Source organism: Aulonocara stuartgranti (assembly GCF_965226115.1).
Source record: "Aulonocara stuartgranti genome assembly, chromosome: 12".
NCBI classification, from domain to species: domain Eukaryota; kingdom Metazoa; phylum Chordata; class Actinopteri; order Cichliformes; family Cichlidae; genus Aulonocara; species Aulonocara stuartgranti.
This window is the reverse complement of record NC_138948.1, coordinates 32,310,131-32,326,393: the sequence shown is the minus strand read 5'-3', so window position 1 is coordinate 32,326,393 and position 16,263 is coordinate 32,310,131. Positions and strand designations below refer to the sequence as shown.

The window sequence follows — 16,263 nt, the reverse complement described above, 5'->3', positions numbered from 1 at the left end:
TAGGATTTAAGAGTGTAATAACGGACTGAAACAGAAGATGGCAGCACTGCATGTACAAGGATGCCAGCTGCCGTTAAACCCCGAAGAAGAAGAAGTAGCTCTGTCCCAGAATTCATAGCGCAGCCCAGCTCAGTTTCCAATAATGGCGGCAGCTGGTTAGTTTTAATGTTACTCTTATTATTCTTTCTGGTTCACAAAATAAAGTTTAACATATTTTCAAGCAAGAATGTAGCTGTGTAAACCTCAAATATCTGCTCAGTTTATCAAGACACCACATATTTTCAAAAGCGCTCCGACATCTGTTACCCACTAGCTCGATAGCTAGCCGGGGGCAAAGCTCACTAGAGCCGGTGAGAACCCCGGACTCCGGGCAAATCGTTTTCAAACCCACCGCTGTCTTTCGCTACTCAGGTTAAACATATATAAGTCACTTAGATAACTTAAAAATTTTATTGTTTGGCTTTTTTTTAGTATTTTATTTATTCCTGAGTAAATCTGTTTGGCTGAGATTAAAGTTATAGTTTTTACACAGCTAAATAAACGTCAAGCAGACAACTGATTATCAGAAGTGTGAGATGCTGGAGAATATACTCCGGTGTCCTGTTATATTTTAGATAGCAAGGAGTTTATTAAACTTCACCGAAACAATCTGCAAATTTCATTAAAATTTAATAAAATGGTAAATGGCCTGTATTTATATAGCGCTTTACTAGTCCCTAAGGACCCCAAAGCGCTTTACATATCCAGCCATATCCAGTCATCTACCCATTCACACACAGGTGATGGCAAGCTACATTGTAGCCACCTTGGGGCGCACTGACAGAGGCACCGGGCCCTCTGACCACCACCAGTAGGCAACGGGTGAAGTGTCTTGCCCAAGGACACAACAACGAGACTGTCCAAGCCAGGGGTCGAACCGGCAACCTTCCGATTACAAGGCGAACTCCCAACTCTTGAGCCACGATTGCCCCTCAACTAAACTATCATCTTGCCTTTATTTTTAGTTAGCACATACCTTAAACACTTAAAGATGATAGTTATATAAGAGCAGATGCATGCTGGTGCAATAAGCTGTACGTTTTACGTCCAATGGATGCATGATCTGATTAGTCGACTAATCGCAAAAATAATCGTTGACTAGTCGACTATCAAAATAATCGTTTGTGGCAGCACTACTAGAGAGACACTGGAATTACAACATAAAAGTGTTTCATAAAATGTGTGAAGGATTCCCATCAGGCTCCCTCGACGTTTCCGTAGTGATTTCACACTGCCATGTTCATGCTCCTCATCAGAGACGAAGAGGTGCAGGAATCACTTAAAATGACCTTGCACATCATTGACACTGAGCTTCATTACAAAGTCCATCTAAAGTCATTTTTCTGTTGGATCTCATTTCTCCTCATTGAAAATACAATACTTCAGGGAGAGAAAGAAATAATTATCAACTCCCCATCAGTTCTTATTTTAAACCTCTGTATAGATTTTTGACTTACATTTATTAGAGATTTGGTTGTATTGACTGAGTTGCACTTTAATTCATGTTTTTCCTGCTAGCTCCATAATCTTGAAGGTATGCTTATCTGGTGAAGTGTTTTCTTTATGGAAGTCATTTCTCAAGGATTTTCAGTTTCAATTACTAAATTCCCACACTATGTGAAAAGCCTATAATGTTGATATTTTTGTTGTACACAGTATACTGTTACTAATTTTCGTCTCTTTTCAGAAAAGCTCTCCAGCCAAATGCCATCCTGAGCCAAAGAGGTCTAATTAAAGGCTTAATCCCACTAATAACCCAAATGAATCTGCTAAATGGATATTCTCACTCTAATTATATCAAGCACAAGAGCAGGCTTTTAAAATCAAATGCTCCCTGCAGTCCACTGAAAGCGGGAGATCAGTACCTCGGCTTTACCTTAGCTCTACTTCAAAAGGCTCTGGCAGCCATGTGGCTTTTCCTTCATGTAGGTGAGTCATATTTAAGCTGGTGATGTCAGATTCAAACACACACCTGCAGAGAACAGTGGTCCGCTTGCCCAAAAGCCCAAATCACCATTATTATCCCTACTGGCATGCAAACTGGACACCAAACTACACTTGCCTTCACCCTCCGCATGTTCTCGAGTTCTTCTCTCGGCCCTTGGTTTTTCTTGAGCTTTTCATGTTCCTTCCTCCTGATGTTGCCCCAATTCAGTATAGCTACATTTATTACTACAACCATCTTCCTCTGCTTGTCTACCACTATCATTTCTGGTTGGTAAGCCATCACCAGTGGGTCTTACTGTATTTGGAAGTCCCACAGGATCTTAGCTTGGTCACTCTCAACCACCCTAGGGGGAGTGTGTCTCATATTGACCTTGGGACTTAGGCCACACTCCGTACAGATGTTCTTGTACACTATGTCAGCCACTTGGTTATGGCGTTCCATGTATGCTTTGCCTGCTAGCATCTTGCACCCTGCTTTTATGTGCTGTATTGTCTCAGGGGCATCTTCACACAGCCTGCACCTGGGGCCTGGTTCTGTTAGATTAATCTTCTCCTGCAGTTACAAAAAAAAATAAATAAAAAACACATTCAGACACAGACACACTTCTTTACCCGAAAGTAATTTCATTTTCATGGATTTGCTGGTAGAGATCTTAGCACCCCTGTGTTTCCCTCCCCTTCATTCATATCTTGGTAAACACACCCTTGAGACTTTGTACTTCAAACATCTGTCTGTAGGCAATATCTGATTCCTCTCAATAGGATTCCCTCTCACAAGGTAGCAGGTAGCTTGGGCAGTAAATGCTGGATGTCATGTCTGACATACACCTCCAGTTATCCACAAATTGAACCTAAAACTGCAATGGCAATGCAGTGGTTCAATATAAACACCATGAACCTGCTGCAGAGTTTTCCTGTAATGTAAGTGATTAAGAATGAGACAGTAAAGGTGATTGATTAATTATTTATTTTATTTTTTTCAGAAATTGTATTTGAATGTAGGCGGTGGTAATTGTATTGTTAATCTATTTCTTGTGGTCCTTCATCTTTTTTTGGTTTACTATTTCTTTTTGCAGCAAATTACGTAAATTTCCATCTGTAGCTGGAAGCTGGATGATGGTAGCAAAGCTTGTGTGTGTTTCTGTATGTGAGAGTTCATTGTGTTTGTGAGATGTAATTTGAAGTATTGCATCTGTTGTTGCCATTATAGACTCTTTGCATACCTGTAAATCCTTCAGCCACCACTCACTCATGCAAAACCAATAGGAGCAGTCCACAGGGACTTCCCTGAATAGAAACCAGTTACCATCCCAGCAGCAGACATCCAAGAAAGTGTCTCAAGTATGATGAGTTGGACAGCACCATTCACACTTACTGGCTAAAGAAACGAACTGCACTCAATGAGCACGACAGCACAAATGAACCAGCTGCTACTGGATGAGATGCGAAATCGCAGAAATGGCAAATGAGGATTGATGAGGATTTCAGGGACGTGGCAACACTAAAGGCCAACTTCAAACCAATTACGCAAGTCACCATTAACCTCCTAAGACCCGAACTCTTCCACGACATGCATTTTACCTTATTTTTGTTTTTATGAAAAATCAGAGCCACATATGAAGGTATTCATTTAAATTTTGATAGAACAGTAGCAGTATAATGTCCTCGTAAGTAGATATCAGGCCCTTGTAGAGCAAAATTGAGTATTTTGGTCTAAATAACGCACAATGTGATGTCCACATATGTGGACGCCAGGTCCTAGAAGGTTAAGTGTTGGATTTACCAAGGAGATGCCCTGTCCCATATATTGCTATGCATAGGCACGAATCCCCTCAAAATGGAGAAAAATTAGCCTCCTCATCTACATAGATGACATCTAGTTGTGACCCAGTTTGTGTAATTCTGGTTTAAGTTATATTCTTTGATTTATTGTTTGTCATGGGTTTGGTTCTTTTTATTGTTTTCTGCTTGTGTCATATTTATAGTTCCTAGTTCACTGTCCCTTCCCTGTGTTTTACATTTACAGGGAGTGCAGAATTATTAGGCAAATGAGTATTTTGTCCACATCATCCTCTTCATGCATGTTGTCTTACTCCAAGCTGTATAGGCTCGAAACAATCAAGCGTTTCATTCAAAATAGTCAACAGGGTCACAAGAAGCGTGTGGAAAAACCAAGGCGCAAAATAACTGCCCATGAACTGAGAAAAGTCAAGCGTGCACCTGCCAAGATGCCACTTGCCACCAGTTTGCCCATATTTCAGAGCTGCAACATCACTGGAGTGCCCAAAAGCACAAGGTGTGCAATACTCAGAGACATGGCCAAGGTAAGAATGGCTGAAAGACGACCACCACTGAACAAGACACACAAGCTGAAACGTCAAGACTGGGCCAAGAAATATCTCAAGACTGGTTTTTCTAAGGTTTTATGGACTGATGAAATGAGAGTGAGTCTTGATGGGCCAGATGGATGGGCCCGTGGCTGGATTGGTAAAGGGCAGAGAGCTCCAGTCCGACTCAGACGCCAGCAAGGTGGAGGTGGAGTACTGGTTTGGGCTGGTATCATCAAAGATGAGCTTGTGGGGCCTTTTCGGGTTGAGGATGGAGTCAAGCTCAACTCCCAGTCCTACTGCCAGTTTCTGGAAGACACCTTCTTCACGCAGTGGTACAGGAAGAAGTCTGCATCCTTCAAGAAAAACACGATTTCCATGCAGGACAATGCTCCATCACACGCGTCCAAGTACTCCACAGCGTGGCTGGCAAGAAAGGGTATAAAAGAAGAAAAACTAATGACATGGCCACCTTGTTCACCTGATCTGAACCCCATTGAGAACCTGTGGTCCATCATCAAATGTGAGATTTACAAGGTGGGAAAACAGTACACCTCTCTGAACAGTGTCTGGGAGGCTGTGGTTGCTGCTGCACGCAATGTTGATGGTGAACAGATCAAAACACTGACAGAATCCATGGATGGCAGGCTTTTGAGTGTCCTTGCAAAGACAGGTGGCTATATTGGTCGCTGATTTGTTTTTGTTTTGTTTTTGAATGTCAGAAATGTATATTTGTGAATGTGGAGATGTTATATTGGTGTCACTGGTAAAAAAAAAAAATTGAAATGGGTATATATTTGTTTTTTGTTAAGTTGCCTACTAATTATGCACAGTAATAGTCACCTGCACACACAGATATCCCCCTAAAATAGCTAAAACTAAAAGCAAACTAAAAACTACTTCCAAAAACTTTCAGCTTTGATATTGAGTTTTTTGGCTTCATTGAGAACATGGTTGTTGTTCAATAATGAAATTATTCCTCAAAAATACAACTTGCCTAATAATTCTGCACTCCCTGTATAAGAAAAACTAAATACTGTCAAAATTTGCAGTCCTATGTGGCCTTATAATAATGGAGCCAAAGTTAAGCTAGTAATTTAAATTACTTCAGCACCACCACACTCAATTATCTTGTAGCTTATTTTTTTTTAACTTCCTATACAGACACCAAATTAAATAATAACATTAATAACAGCAGCCACCAGTCAGCTAAGTGCCCTCAATTAGACACATCCAGTCTCATGGCTGTTTTTTCCAAGCTCTAACCTGAGTAGATTTTGTTCAGTGACAGGAAATGACAAGTGTTAAAATCAGTATTTATTTATTTTTTTTGCTCAGAGGTGACATGGCTCTGTGGCACCTTTTCAAAATTATCTAAATGTCTGAGACTAAATGATGCATGTGCATTTACCGAAGATCTGAGAGCGACTTGTCTTTTGAAATATTTGCAGCACATAAAATAACAATGTTTTTTTTTGTTTCAATGAGATCATGTTTGCGAACGTATATGATGGTATCTCCTCTCACCACTAATTAATTATAATGATATAACTCTTCTATATTTCTATATTCTTCTATATTAGGTGTTTTGTGGCCGACATGCCCTTGACTTCTCAAATGAGTAACCATAGTAACACTTCATATCAGCGTTTAACAGCAAATCAGCAGCTCAAACAGCACTTTGCTACATTTGTGCGAGTCCTTGTACGTTAGCAATGTCTGATTACTGGTGACTAAAACATGACCACACATTTTACTGTATCTCTGATAGGAAAGGACAAAACATGCTCTTCCTGCTTTCCTCCTAGTGCTCTCATCATGAGGTGTGGATGACTGTTGTTGGGAAGAATGAAATTTAATTTAGCTAAACAAATCAGCTTAGCTACATCTTGTTGCAACTTCCTGATCGATCAGCTATAATCATATTTAACGATTAGCTTGATCACAACAACTAGTAGACCCTACAGTTTCCTTGGTTTTTTGAAGAGCCATATGACAATTCAAGCTTAGGATAAGCATCAACAGGTTGATGTTGTAACAACTGCATAACTGCAAAGCATACCCTACCTAATAAACAGAGTGAGGCACGCTGTCAGTACCATGGCATGAGATAAGCCACTACCATAACCAAATCATCAGTTAGAATACTGAATGTTGCTAACAAGGTTATGTTTTTGGTAGTGTTTGCATGTGTGTGTGCGCGTATGTCATCATTCTGTTTGCAAACATAGAAGCTTAAAAAGCTTTGAATGATTTCTGATAAAACTTTGTAACGGTGTAGAGTGGGGTCATGTTAACAGTTTGTTAAAATTTGGCTTATATCCACCAAAGTCAGCAAAATGATTTATTGGTTGAAAATCGACCAACTTAGAAACTATCCTTACAAGTGTGTTTGTGTATTGACAGCATTTAGAAGAAACTGTATAAAGATTTAAAATATTATGTAATTTGAACTCTGACCTCTCTTTCAAGGTCAATAGTGTCATGGTTCTGGGTTATTTTGACCCAGCTTTTTCTGTTTCTTATGTTTTGGTGTGTTTCTGATTATGATTTATGTTCTGATTATTTAGTGATACTGTTTTGATTATGGTTATTATTTTTGTAGGTTTAGTTCCGTGTCAAGTCTGTCTCACTCTGTCTAGTCCGTGTCTTAGTAAAGTGTTTTACTTTGAAGGTTCATGTTCATGCCTGATGTCAATGTGTTCAGTTGTACTTTTCCCCTCGTTAGCCTAGTTTCTCCCAGCTGTGTCTCCCTCCTGTTGCCCATTTCCTGATCACCGCCCTGTGTATATGAGCCCTGTGTATTCCTGTGCTCTCTGTCGTGTCGTCTGCGTTACTCTGTGTAACCCTGCATTACGCTGTGTAACCCGGTGTTCTTTCTGCATCTCTCTGCCATCTTTCTCTGTGCATTTTGCTCCTCCTCCTGTGAGTGTTTGGTTTCAGGTTAGTCTTATGTCCTTGTCTAGTCTCGTGTTTTTGTATTACTTTTCCCTGGAACACTCTCTCACAGTCTGTTCTCTAAAACCTAAAGGAGGAATTATGGATTTGATCTACTGGTCCCTAAATGCAATTGACACCCCTTTCTCAACGAGAAGTTTGGGCTTGGGTGAGCCTGAGTGCTGAAGATATCTACCTATTCGGAACCATGGTAACAGGGTTCTTTCTGATCGGAGCTGGCTTGGCCCTGACTTATCAAAGATTTAAGAAAGCAGAACCGGCTGTTCAAACCCCCACAAGGCTGCCCACTGGGATTGAAACGATGGGACAAGGCGTGAGTTTCTCAAAATGGGCTCATTGAGTGCAGCACGGATAAGATCTTGGAGAACGCACGGCTGCCGTGAATAGTCAGAATAAGATCTCTGAGTGCAGACTGGATACATCTTGGAGGGGCTCGCTCGGAATAACATCTCTGAGCGCAAATTGGATGACATCTTGGGGAGGCTCGCTGTGGTAGTGAGTTCTCAGAATCGGCTCTTTGAGCACAAGAATGACAACATCACAGAGCGCAAGTTTGATAACATCATGGAGAAGCTCACGGCTCTCCAACGGGAGATTGAGAGACCAGTGTTGGACTGTTAGAACAGCTTTGAAATTCATATGAGCTGTTCGCACTAAAGTAAAAAGCACCATCCCTTCATGCGGATACCCTTTCGGCGCCAGCTGCGGTCGCAAGGCTGGAGCCGAACAAAAACACCCTGATAACGACTGTGTTTAGTCTGTTCCTTCCCATTCCATGCAAGGGCACCTGGGTTGGCTGGAAGACTGTTTACTTAGCCTGGCAGGGCGAAGGACACTGTCTCAGCTGAACTCTGGACACGCGCACACACACACATACATACATACATACATACATACACACTGATATCCACACACTCATCCCCCCTCCCTTTCCAAATGCCTTCGATGCTTGTTCCCTCCTGGGAACACGGCGGGTCTGAGCCCGGAATGGTATGGCCCGCGCTGGAATGGTAGCGCTGGGCAGGATGGCTGCTGTGTTCGCTTCGGATTACTCCTCAACCCCCACCCGACCCTGTGGCTTGTCACGTGTTCCATAATGTTGTGCTGTGGACATTTATGTGCTCTTTTGTGCAGAGGAGTTTTTTTGTTTCCTGTTCTCATGCTGTCCTCCCACAGGAACCCAGCATGAGTAGAGGTCTCTTTTTTTCCTCTTGTACTTTCCCATTGCAGTGTATATTTCAGTGTTGTTGTATTTTTTTATTTTTTTTTTTTTTTTTTTTTTTTTCTTTCTTTCTTTTTCTGTAACGTTACCGATCTCCGACCTGTATCCCCGTGTGTGTGTGTGTGTGTGGGTTTAAGGTCGGGGGGGTCTTATTTCACTGCAGGGCAACCTGCATGTGGCGAATAAAGCCTTGATTGATTGTTTTTGTCACTTCTGTAAATAAACACTCACTCGCACCCCAGCCAGTACCTGCATTTTGGCTCCTTTTCTCAATACACCACACGACTGCTGCCCCAGCTGTGACAAATAGATTGATATGATAGTCAAAGTAATCTTAATAAGTGAAAATTGTGTTTCTTACGGCCATTGTTGTCTACTAAAAACATATAGCCATATATTTAAATGGGAAAAATGCAAGGGTCTGTACTTTGCTCTGCAATTTGGAGCAACTGTGGTTCAGGGGGTTGGGAAGCTCATCTTGTAACCGGAAAGTTATCGGTTCGATGCCCTGCTCTGTCTGTCTTGGTCGTTGTGTCCTTGGGCAAGACACTTCACCTACCGCCTACTGGTGTTGGCCAGAGAGGCCGATGGCATGATATGGCGACCTCACTTCTGTCAGTCTGCCCCAGGGCAACTGTGGCTACAACTGTAGCTTGCCTCCACCATTGTGTGAATGTGAGAGTGAATAAATGAAGGTATATTTTTTGGTCACTAATTGCACAGAGCTATTCTTACTACCATATTCAGAGGTACAGTACTTGTACCTAACTGTAGGATAAAGTGATAAAGCATTTTTACCGTTCCCTGTAACGCTGCTGTACCCCGAGTTCTCTTTGTGCATTAGAGGTGCAGTCCATATCTGCCTCAATAAACATAATATAGCAGGTTTCTAGGTTTCACTAGCATGGCTATTTAGCATGTTTATTTCATCAGCTTGTTTCACTATTCTGTTTTAATCTCCCAGTTTGTTGTTGTATCAGCATTATTCTTACTTACCCTGATTAATAAAATGAACTTGATGTTTCAATTTTGTGGAGTGCCTAATTGGATATTGAATTAGATTGTGGTTTTGCATATTAATTAACAAATAAAACAAATTGGATTAAATTTGTGCATAGTTTGGGAACTCAAATGGGGAAAAACTTAATAGCATCAAATGAAAATTCTGTGCTAATATTCATGCTAATTTGCAAAGCAAAGCAATGCTCTGTCAGCATTTTTCCTGATTAGTCACGTCAGAGAATCCTCTCGTGAGGAGTGATCCCTTTCTTCCCATTTTTTATGTACAAGGCATGAATCATGGAGAAGCAGAAGGGAGGAAGAAGCCAGAATAACTTCCCTTGATGGTCCCTCTGGATATAGCAGACAGAACAGGAAGGGAAGATGTGGAAATTGGAGGAAGGACATGAGATGGAGAGGAGAACACATTAAGCTGTAGTGGGTATGCAGCAAATAAACCCCTCCTAAGACCTGCTTTTCCTGGTGTAAGCTGTCCTCCAGCTATAGTAGGTAAATATAAAAAGTACTTCATCTCCTTTGATCCAGTCTCAGCTGGTGATTTTTCATTTCTTTGTTTACTCCTCAGTCATATTGATTGTTGATTAAGTGGCACCCTTAAAGGATTCCTTTATGAAAGAACGTGGCATTATCACAACACATGGATGGCAACACAAATTGTTACAACTTTAAAATGTACAGTTTGTTTGATTCAGATTCATATCATTCAGCAACTATTGAAGTACCTCCTAGAAGTTGATGCTTGTCAATTCTGGGTTGAAAAATGAAACCGCCACACAAGTGTAAAAACTGCAGTTCCTTCAATGGCCACTTCAAGTTACAAAAACCCATCAGTTGTCATAGATCTCCCTAAGGCTCAATGTTACAGCAGAAATGAATGTATTTAACTCTGGTCTAAGAGAAAGAGCTATGCCTTATTTTTCATGACAGCTGGTGGGAGTGGGAAGATTTTTATTGTTTAAATAGTTTTAAAGGTGAAGTTAAATGATGTAAGTGCTTTTCTGTCATCTACTAAAAGGCACTCTAAAGAGTAGCTCTTTACTTTGTTCTGGTACAACAGCTTAGTTTTAATCCTGTTCTTTACCAGCCAACATTACCAGTTAATAATAACATCACAATGAGTTTTTGCAAGCACCTAGCTAACCATGCTAGCTAGCTGTCTTTAGTATTAGCTGACAAATAACCAGCTCTACTGTTTCTACTAGGGTGACCAACCGTCCTCTTTTCCCCGGACATTTCCACTTTTCACGTTCTGTCCGGGGGGATTTTCGAGATGGATGAAAAAGGTTTTCCTATAGGCTTACAGAGGACCCATATGTGCAACTTCATCCCCGAACTGCTGCGTTGTAAGTGGTTGTTCCGCGCTCACAGACGGGACAGAGTGCGCAGTGGCGCGCTGAAAAGATGCTACAAGATGCCAAAGCGCAAGTGCATCTTTTCAGACAAACTGCAAAACAAATTTCCCTTGTACCATCCCTCAGAATAAATGGGAGGCGGAGTGCACTGTGTGCAGAAGTGGTAAATACATTTGTGTGTCTAACGAAGGTTTAAAAACGTATAAACAGTGGTGCATATAAGTGATCCGCAGGTGCGCATTCGCTGTCAAAATAAAAGATGCGCACCAGATAAGAAGTTGCAACGCGCGTTCGCGTACATATAAAAGGCACTGTTTTTGTTCGCTAGAGTGGGATTTTCACGGCATATTCTGCACCAAATCTTTGTGCGTTCATCATTTGTTTGAAGCCAGCTCACCTCCTGCAACCACTTTTCCGAGAATACGCGAATACGAGGTTCGGACTCCTTCTGACATTTCTTTGGAGGTGGAGGAACACCAAAGTAATTGCTTAAAGGAGCTTGCTTCTTCGACATCTTTAAGAGTTCTAAACAAATATCTGTCTTCCTCCAGAAAATCTTATGTACACAAACGTGCGTTGCAACTTCTTATCTGGTGCGCGCCTTTTATTTTGACAGCGATTGCGCACCTGCGGACCACTTATATGCACCTGTATATAAAGGCTGTGCGAGGCGAAAATTCATCTAGTAAGTTGACTGAGTTCTTTGTTACACCTGGGAAAAACAAGGATGTTGTTGTGTCTGCAGCAGAAGGTGCACTGGCATTTCATACTATGAAGCGTCACAATAGCTACAGATTCATGGATTGCACTTGTGTGTTGCTAAAAAAAAAAGAAGCGTTTCCAGATTTTAACAAAGCAAAAAAGTGCCTGCACCAAGACTGAAGCTATTGTCAATGGTGTCATAGTGCTACATTCAGTTGAAGTCACTCTTTGAGCTCTTAATAAAATCCAGTACTGTGGCATTTCTCAGACTTACCAGAGAATATATTTCCAATCATACTTTGACTGGAAGAATGGTGGCGTGCAAAGAAAATTAATTGAGGTTAGAAACGCGAAATGAGACAGCAGAAACCATTGCGCAATACCTCATTGGTCATTTTTCTTATACAAATGAGGCATTATTTCTGTAACGTTATTTAATTTTAGAGGTTTTTAAAATATTTTTTTGCACTTGTTGACTTGTAAGAACCTTTAAGACATTTTTTAATTTCACCATTCATTTACCGCACAGAGAAGGCATTATTTTAATATGTTAAAATTTTATTTAAGCAAACAGTATTATTAAAATTCCTCATGACTGTGCCAAGTGTCCTCTTTTTTGGAAATCAAAATATGGTCACCCTATTTCTACCAAATAAAATAATTAAATAAATGAGTAACATAATAAAATTATAATTTAAAAAACAAACAAACATATAAACAAAAACAATGGTCAAATCGTCAAACTCATGTCTTTAACCTCCTAGGACCTGGACATCACATTTTGGGTTATTTAGACCAAAATACTCAATTTTGCTCTACAAGGGCCTGATATCCACTTATGAGGACATTATACTGCTACTGTTCTATCGAAATTTTAAATGAATATCCTCATATGTGGCTCTCATTTTTCTTAGAAACAAAAATTAGGTAAAAAATAAATAAATATAAATTTTGCTAATTCTTTGTTTTTACATTCATCAGGTCCCAATCTGTCATGGTCCTGGGCCATGTTGGCCCAGTATTCTTAGTTTTCGTGTCTTTTGTATTTTGTTCTTTATTTATGCCGTGGTTCCTAGGTTGTTCTGTTAAGATGTTCCTTATTTGATTACCCCCTGTGTGGCCCTCTGTGTATCTGTGAGCCCTCGTTTCCCCTCCTTGTGTTTTATTCCATGTTTTCCCCAGCCCATTATGTCTGTGCTCTCCCCGTGCTCTCTCTCCTCCTGGCTGAACCTCTGTGTACTTCCTGTTTTACTTTGACAGTCTCTCGTCAGTATGCGTCATGTTGTGTTCACTACTGCCCTGTGTCATTACGATTATCTGTGTCAGCTGTGTTCCCCGTGTGCTCCTACTTCCCTTGTTAACCCTCTGTGTATTTATGTCCACGTCCCCCTCAGTTCAGTGTCACGTTCTCCCTCATGACTGTGTGCCCCTCCGTGTGTTTCCTTGTGAGTCAGTTCCTTTATGACTTCCCAGTTTGGTTTTATATTATGTAGGAGCCTACATGCAGTTTAATTTGAAATGTATGCTTTTATTTTGATGGTGCAGAGAGGGCAGGAAGTTGGGTGAGAGGAGAGTGGAGCCACATGGTTTTTTGACCTCGCAATCTCTCTTCATCCATTTTGAATTGAGCTTTATAAGTTTTCATAATTTGGAATTTTGTTGCTGTGTACCTCATTGGACTTTTGAAGTAAATATTGAGAAACTATCAAGGACTGTTGTTTTTTTTGGATATGGAAAGAGGGACTAAGCGGAGCGTCAAGCTAAGGCTCCATTCGCAGGAAACCTACATATTATTTTGTATCGCCTATTTTGTATCACCAGTTGTTTCTCTGCTCTCAGCAGAGAAATAACTGGAACCTGTAAGAAGAGAAGTGGGAGCCATTGTTACTGTTGTGCTGCTATTCTTGGCATCATTTTCTAATTTGGCACCTAATGTGCTCCAGCTGGTAGCTGTAATTGATTACTAATAACAGATTTACAATTTCTTAGTGTTCTGTAGAACAGATACAAGTACACTCATTGGTCACACCTTGCTAGTACTGGGTTAAACCCCGTTTGCCTAAAGAGCTGTTTTAATTCTCTGTGGCCAAGACTGAGATCTGGTAACAGTGTAGGCCATTTGATTACATTGAACAGTGTCATGTTCAATGAGCCACTTTGAGATTACATTTTTCAAAGAACAAGTTGTAGAAAAGCCAAAAAGCTGGCATGAAATGGAAACATTTTGGCAAACACTAAAAGTGAAAACCATAAACTAAAATTCAGTACAACATCATATTGGACTATTCATTTGTTGTCTGTAAGCAGTAGTCGCTGATCTGCTGGATAGCATGTTTATTGATGACCATCACATAATTTCATAATTATGTGAGGAGTTTAGAAGTGTTTTGCTGAATCTGAGAGCTGAATAAAATGAATAAGCTGAAATATCCTAAGACGCTCTGATTTAGACGGGAATATCAAAGTTGGCTGTTTAATGGCTTTGAGTTTGTAATTGTAAAAACGTTTTAATTCTCTACTTTTCCTCAGCAATAAATATCCCTTTATTTTCCAGGCAAAACTGCAGCATGTAAAACTTTACCATCACCGAAATCTCTTGAAAGTCAGTTGTTAATGCTACTGACCAAACAGAAAGCACTTTAAAGAGGAGCTACAGTCTGATGCCTTAGAGAGCAAATTCTTTCTTCTTCAGGAATGCTGCTGCCTGTTCAGGTAAACTAACTGAAGCATTACCCTGCAGGGCCAACTGAACTACATCTTATTTCATTTCAGCTCCTGTTCCCATAATGACGTCAAATCTGGCCTTGCTCTTAGGTAAGGTTAAGAGGTTCCTTAGTTTCGTTAAATAACTTTTAGCTGATCCATTAATAGCTTAGAAAATATTAGGCTAATTTCCCTTTAATGCATATACATGAAGCTAATTGGCATATAGTGTCTGTCTGGCTCATTCTGTCCAATCAGTAGATTAAGAGTTTCTTTAGACTAATGGGCACTTGAACATGCATACTTATGCCTCCACACTGGCTGATTCAAAATCCTTGATGTTCATAATTGCAACCTATCGACTCAGAGTAAACCACTCATTACTACATACCAGCAGCTCTTAAGAATGAACATGAGGGAAAATTATCATCAGGGAGTGAAACAAGACGAAACAGCTATCTGCGACGACAGAAACAAAATGGAAGAGAAATATGGCTGATAGAGACAATAAGAATTTTCTGTCACCACCTCCATGCTGCAGTGAGCACAGTGATTATAAGTACACTGAATACTATTGAACAATATTCAGCAATGGATTTTCTGCACTCTCTAACCTCTGCAAGCTGGAGTATATTCCTTGATGCCTTATGCAAAGTGGCTGTTGAAAGGCCAGTACATTCTGCATATTTGTTTTTATATAAACACATAAATTTAATCAGATGAAGTTAAGGACATCTGTTTTATAAGTATCGTAAAATATTGCTTTAAACTCTCAATTATTTGAAATCTCCAATAGTGAATTACAGAGCTGATTTCAAACAAAGACTTCTTATACTTTTTCATCATCACCATCAACTGTTGTTGAAAAACTGATGTTTTTGGCACTTTGTAAAATGTGGCTTGTTGCATTTTGTTTGTTTGCAGTAAGCAGGAAGTACATTTTATCCCATTACAGCCTTTTGGAGAGCATCGTATCTATAATCTTGCACACTCAGAATGTGGATACTTAATAATATCAATCCATCATCCATCCTGGAAAAACACTGTGCACTGTGTTGCTTTATATAGTAACTAATCTTGATGAATGGAGAGTTTTGAGTTTAAGAGGCTGAGCTTTCACATAAACACAGAGACCCACACAAATATAGTGTTTCCATTGCAGTTTATTTAGAAGGGTTTCTACTTCCTAACCACACCTTTCTATTCAAAGAAATTATCAACATATGATCACACCTGGTGCATAAAAGATGGGAGCTTTCCATCCGATCGGTTCTACAAAAAAATTCATTTCTTGAGGATTCATGTGCACACAAACCCCCCCTCTGCTGGTCAAAACCTTTGTTGCCATTTCAACTATTTGTAAGCGTCAGCATGGGAATAATCACTGGCTAGAATAGAAATAAAAATAGCTTAATCTGATTTTCTTTTTATTATTAATGTGTGAGTAATGGTAACAGAAGTCTATAGATGACAAAACAAAAAAACCTTGTCAGTGTTTAAATAATGAGACGTTTACGTTAAAACTGTTGCAGTGTTTTCAAATGATGAGACAGTGATTGTACTTGTGAATACTGGGGTGATGGTAACTTCATTTTTATTGGGAAATATTTTTTTCCACTTTACTTTGCTCAGTTGGTTTCTATTTTTGGTATCAACCTCTCCGCCTTTGGAGAAAACCCTGTCATGGGGTACTGAAGAGGCACGGATCTACGAGTATCTCACAGCAACCCCGTAAAGGCTCCTATATATCCACTTATCCACGATATATCAGGTGTTTTTGTATCCAAGTTGCTAGACACACAACAAAAACCACACCAGGGAATTAAAAACAAAACACAGACTTGAATATTATAGTAGTAACATATTTCATTATTTACAGGATTACACTTTATTGGGAGAGATCAGCTCAAAGAGTTGCCATACCAGGGGAAACCCTCCTCCTTTGAGTAGGCTCCAGGATGTCACAGGTGAAACTCAACTAACGCATAAATTT

At 40.1% G+C, this 16,263-nt stretch overlaps 1 protein-coding gene and 1 long non-coding RNA gene across 2 annotated transcripts in view; both read right to left on the bottom strand.

Annotated features, from left to right (window-relative positions):
* The window catches only part of LOC309718802, a 120,920-nt gene that overhangs the window by 95,132 nt on the left and 9,525 nt on the right, over nt 1-16,263 (bottom strand). The window lies entirely within an intron of this gene.
* Nucleotides 1-16,263, bottom strand: part of tacr1a (tachykinin receptor 1a) — a 53,591-nt gene that overhangs the window by 33,877 nt on the left and 3,451 nt on the right. The window lies entirely within an intron of this gene.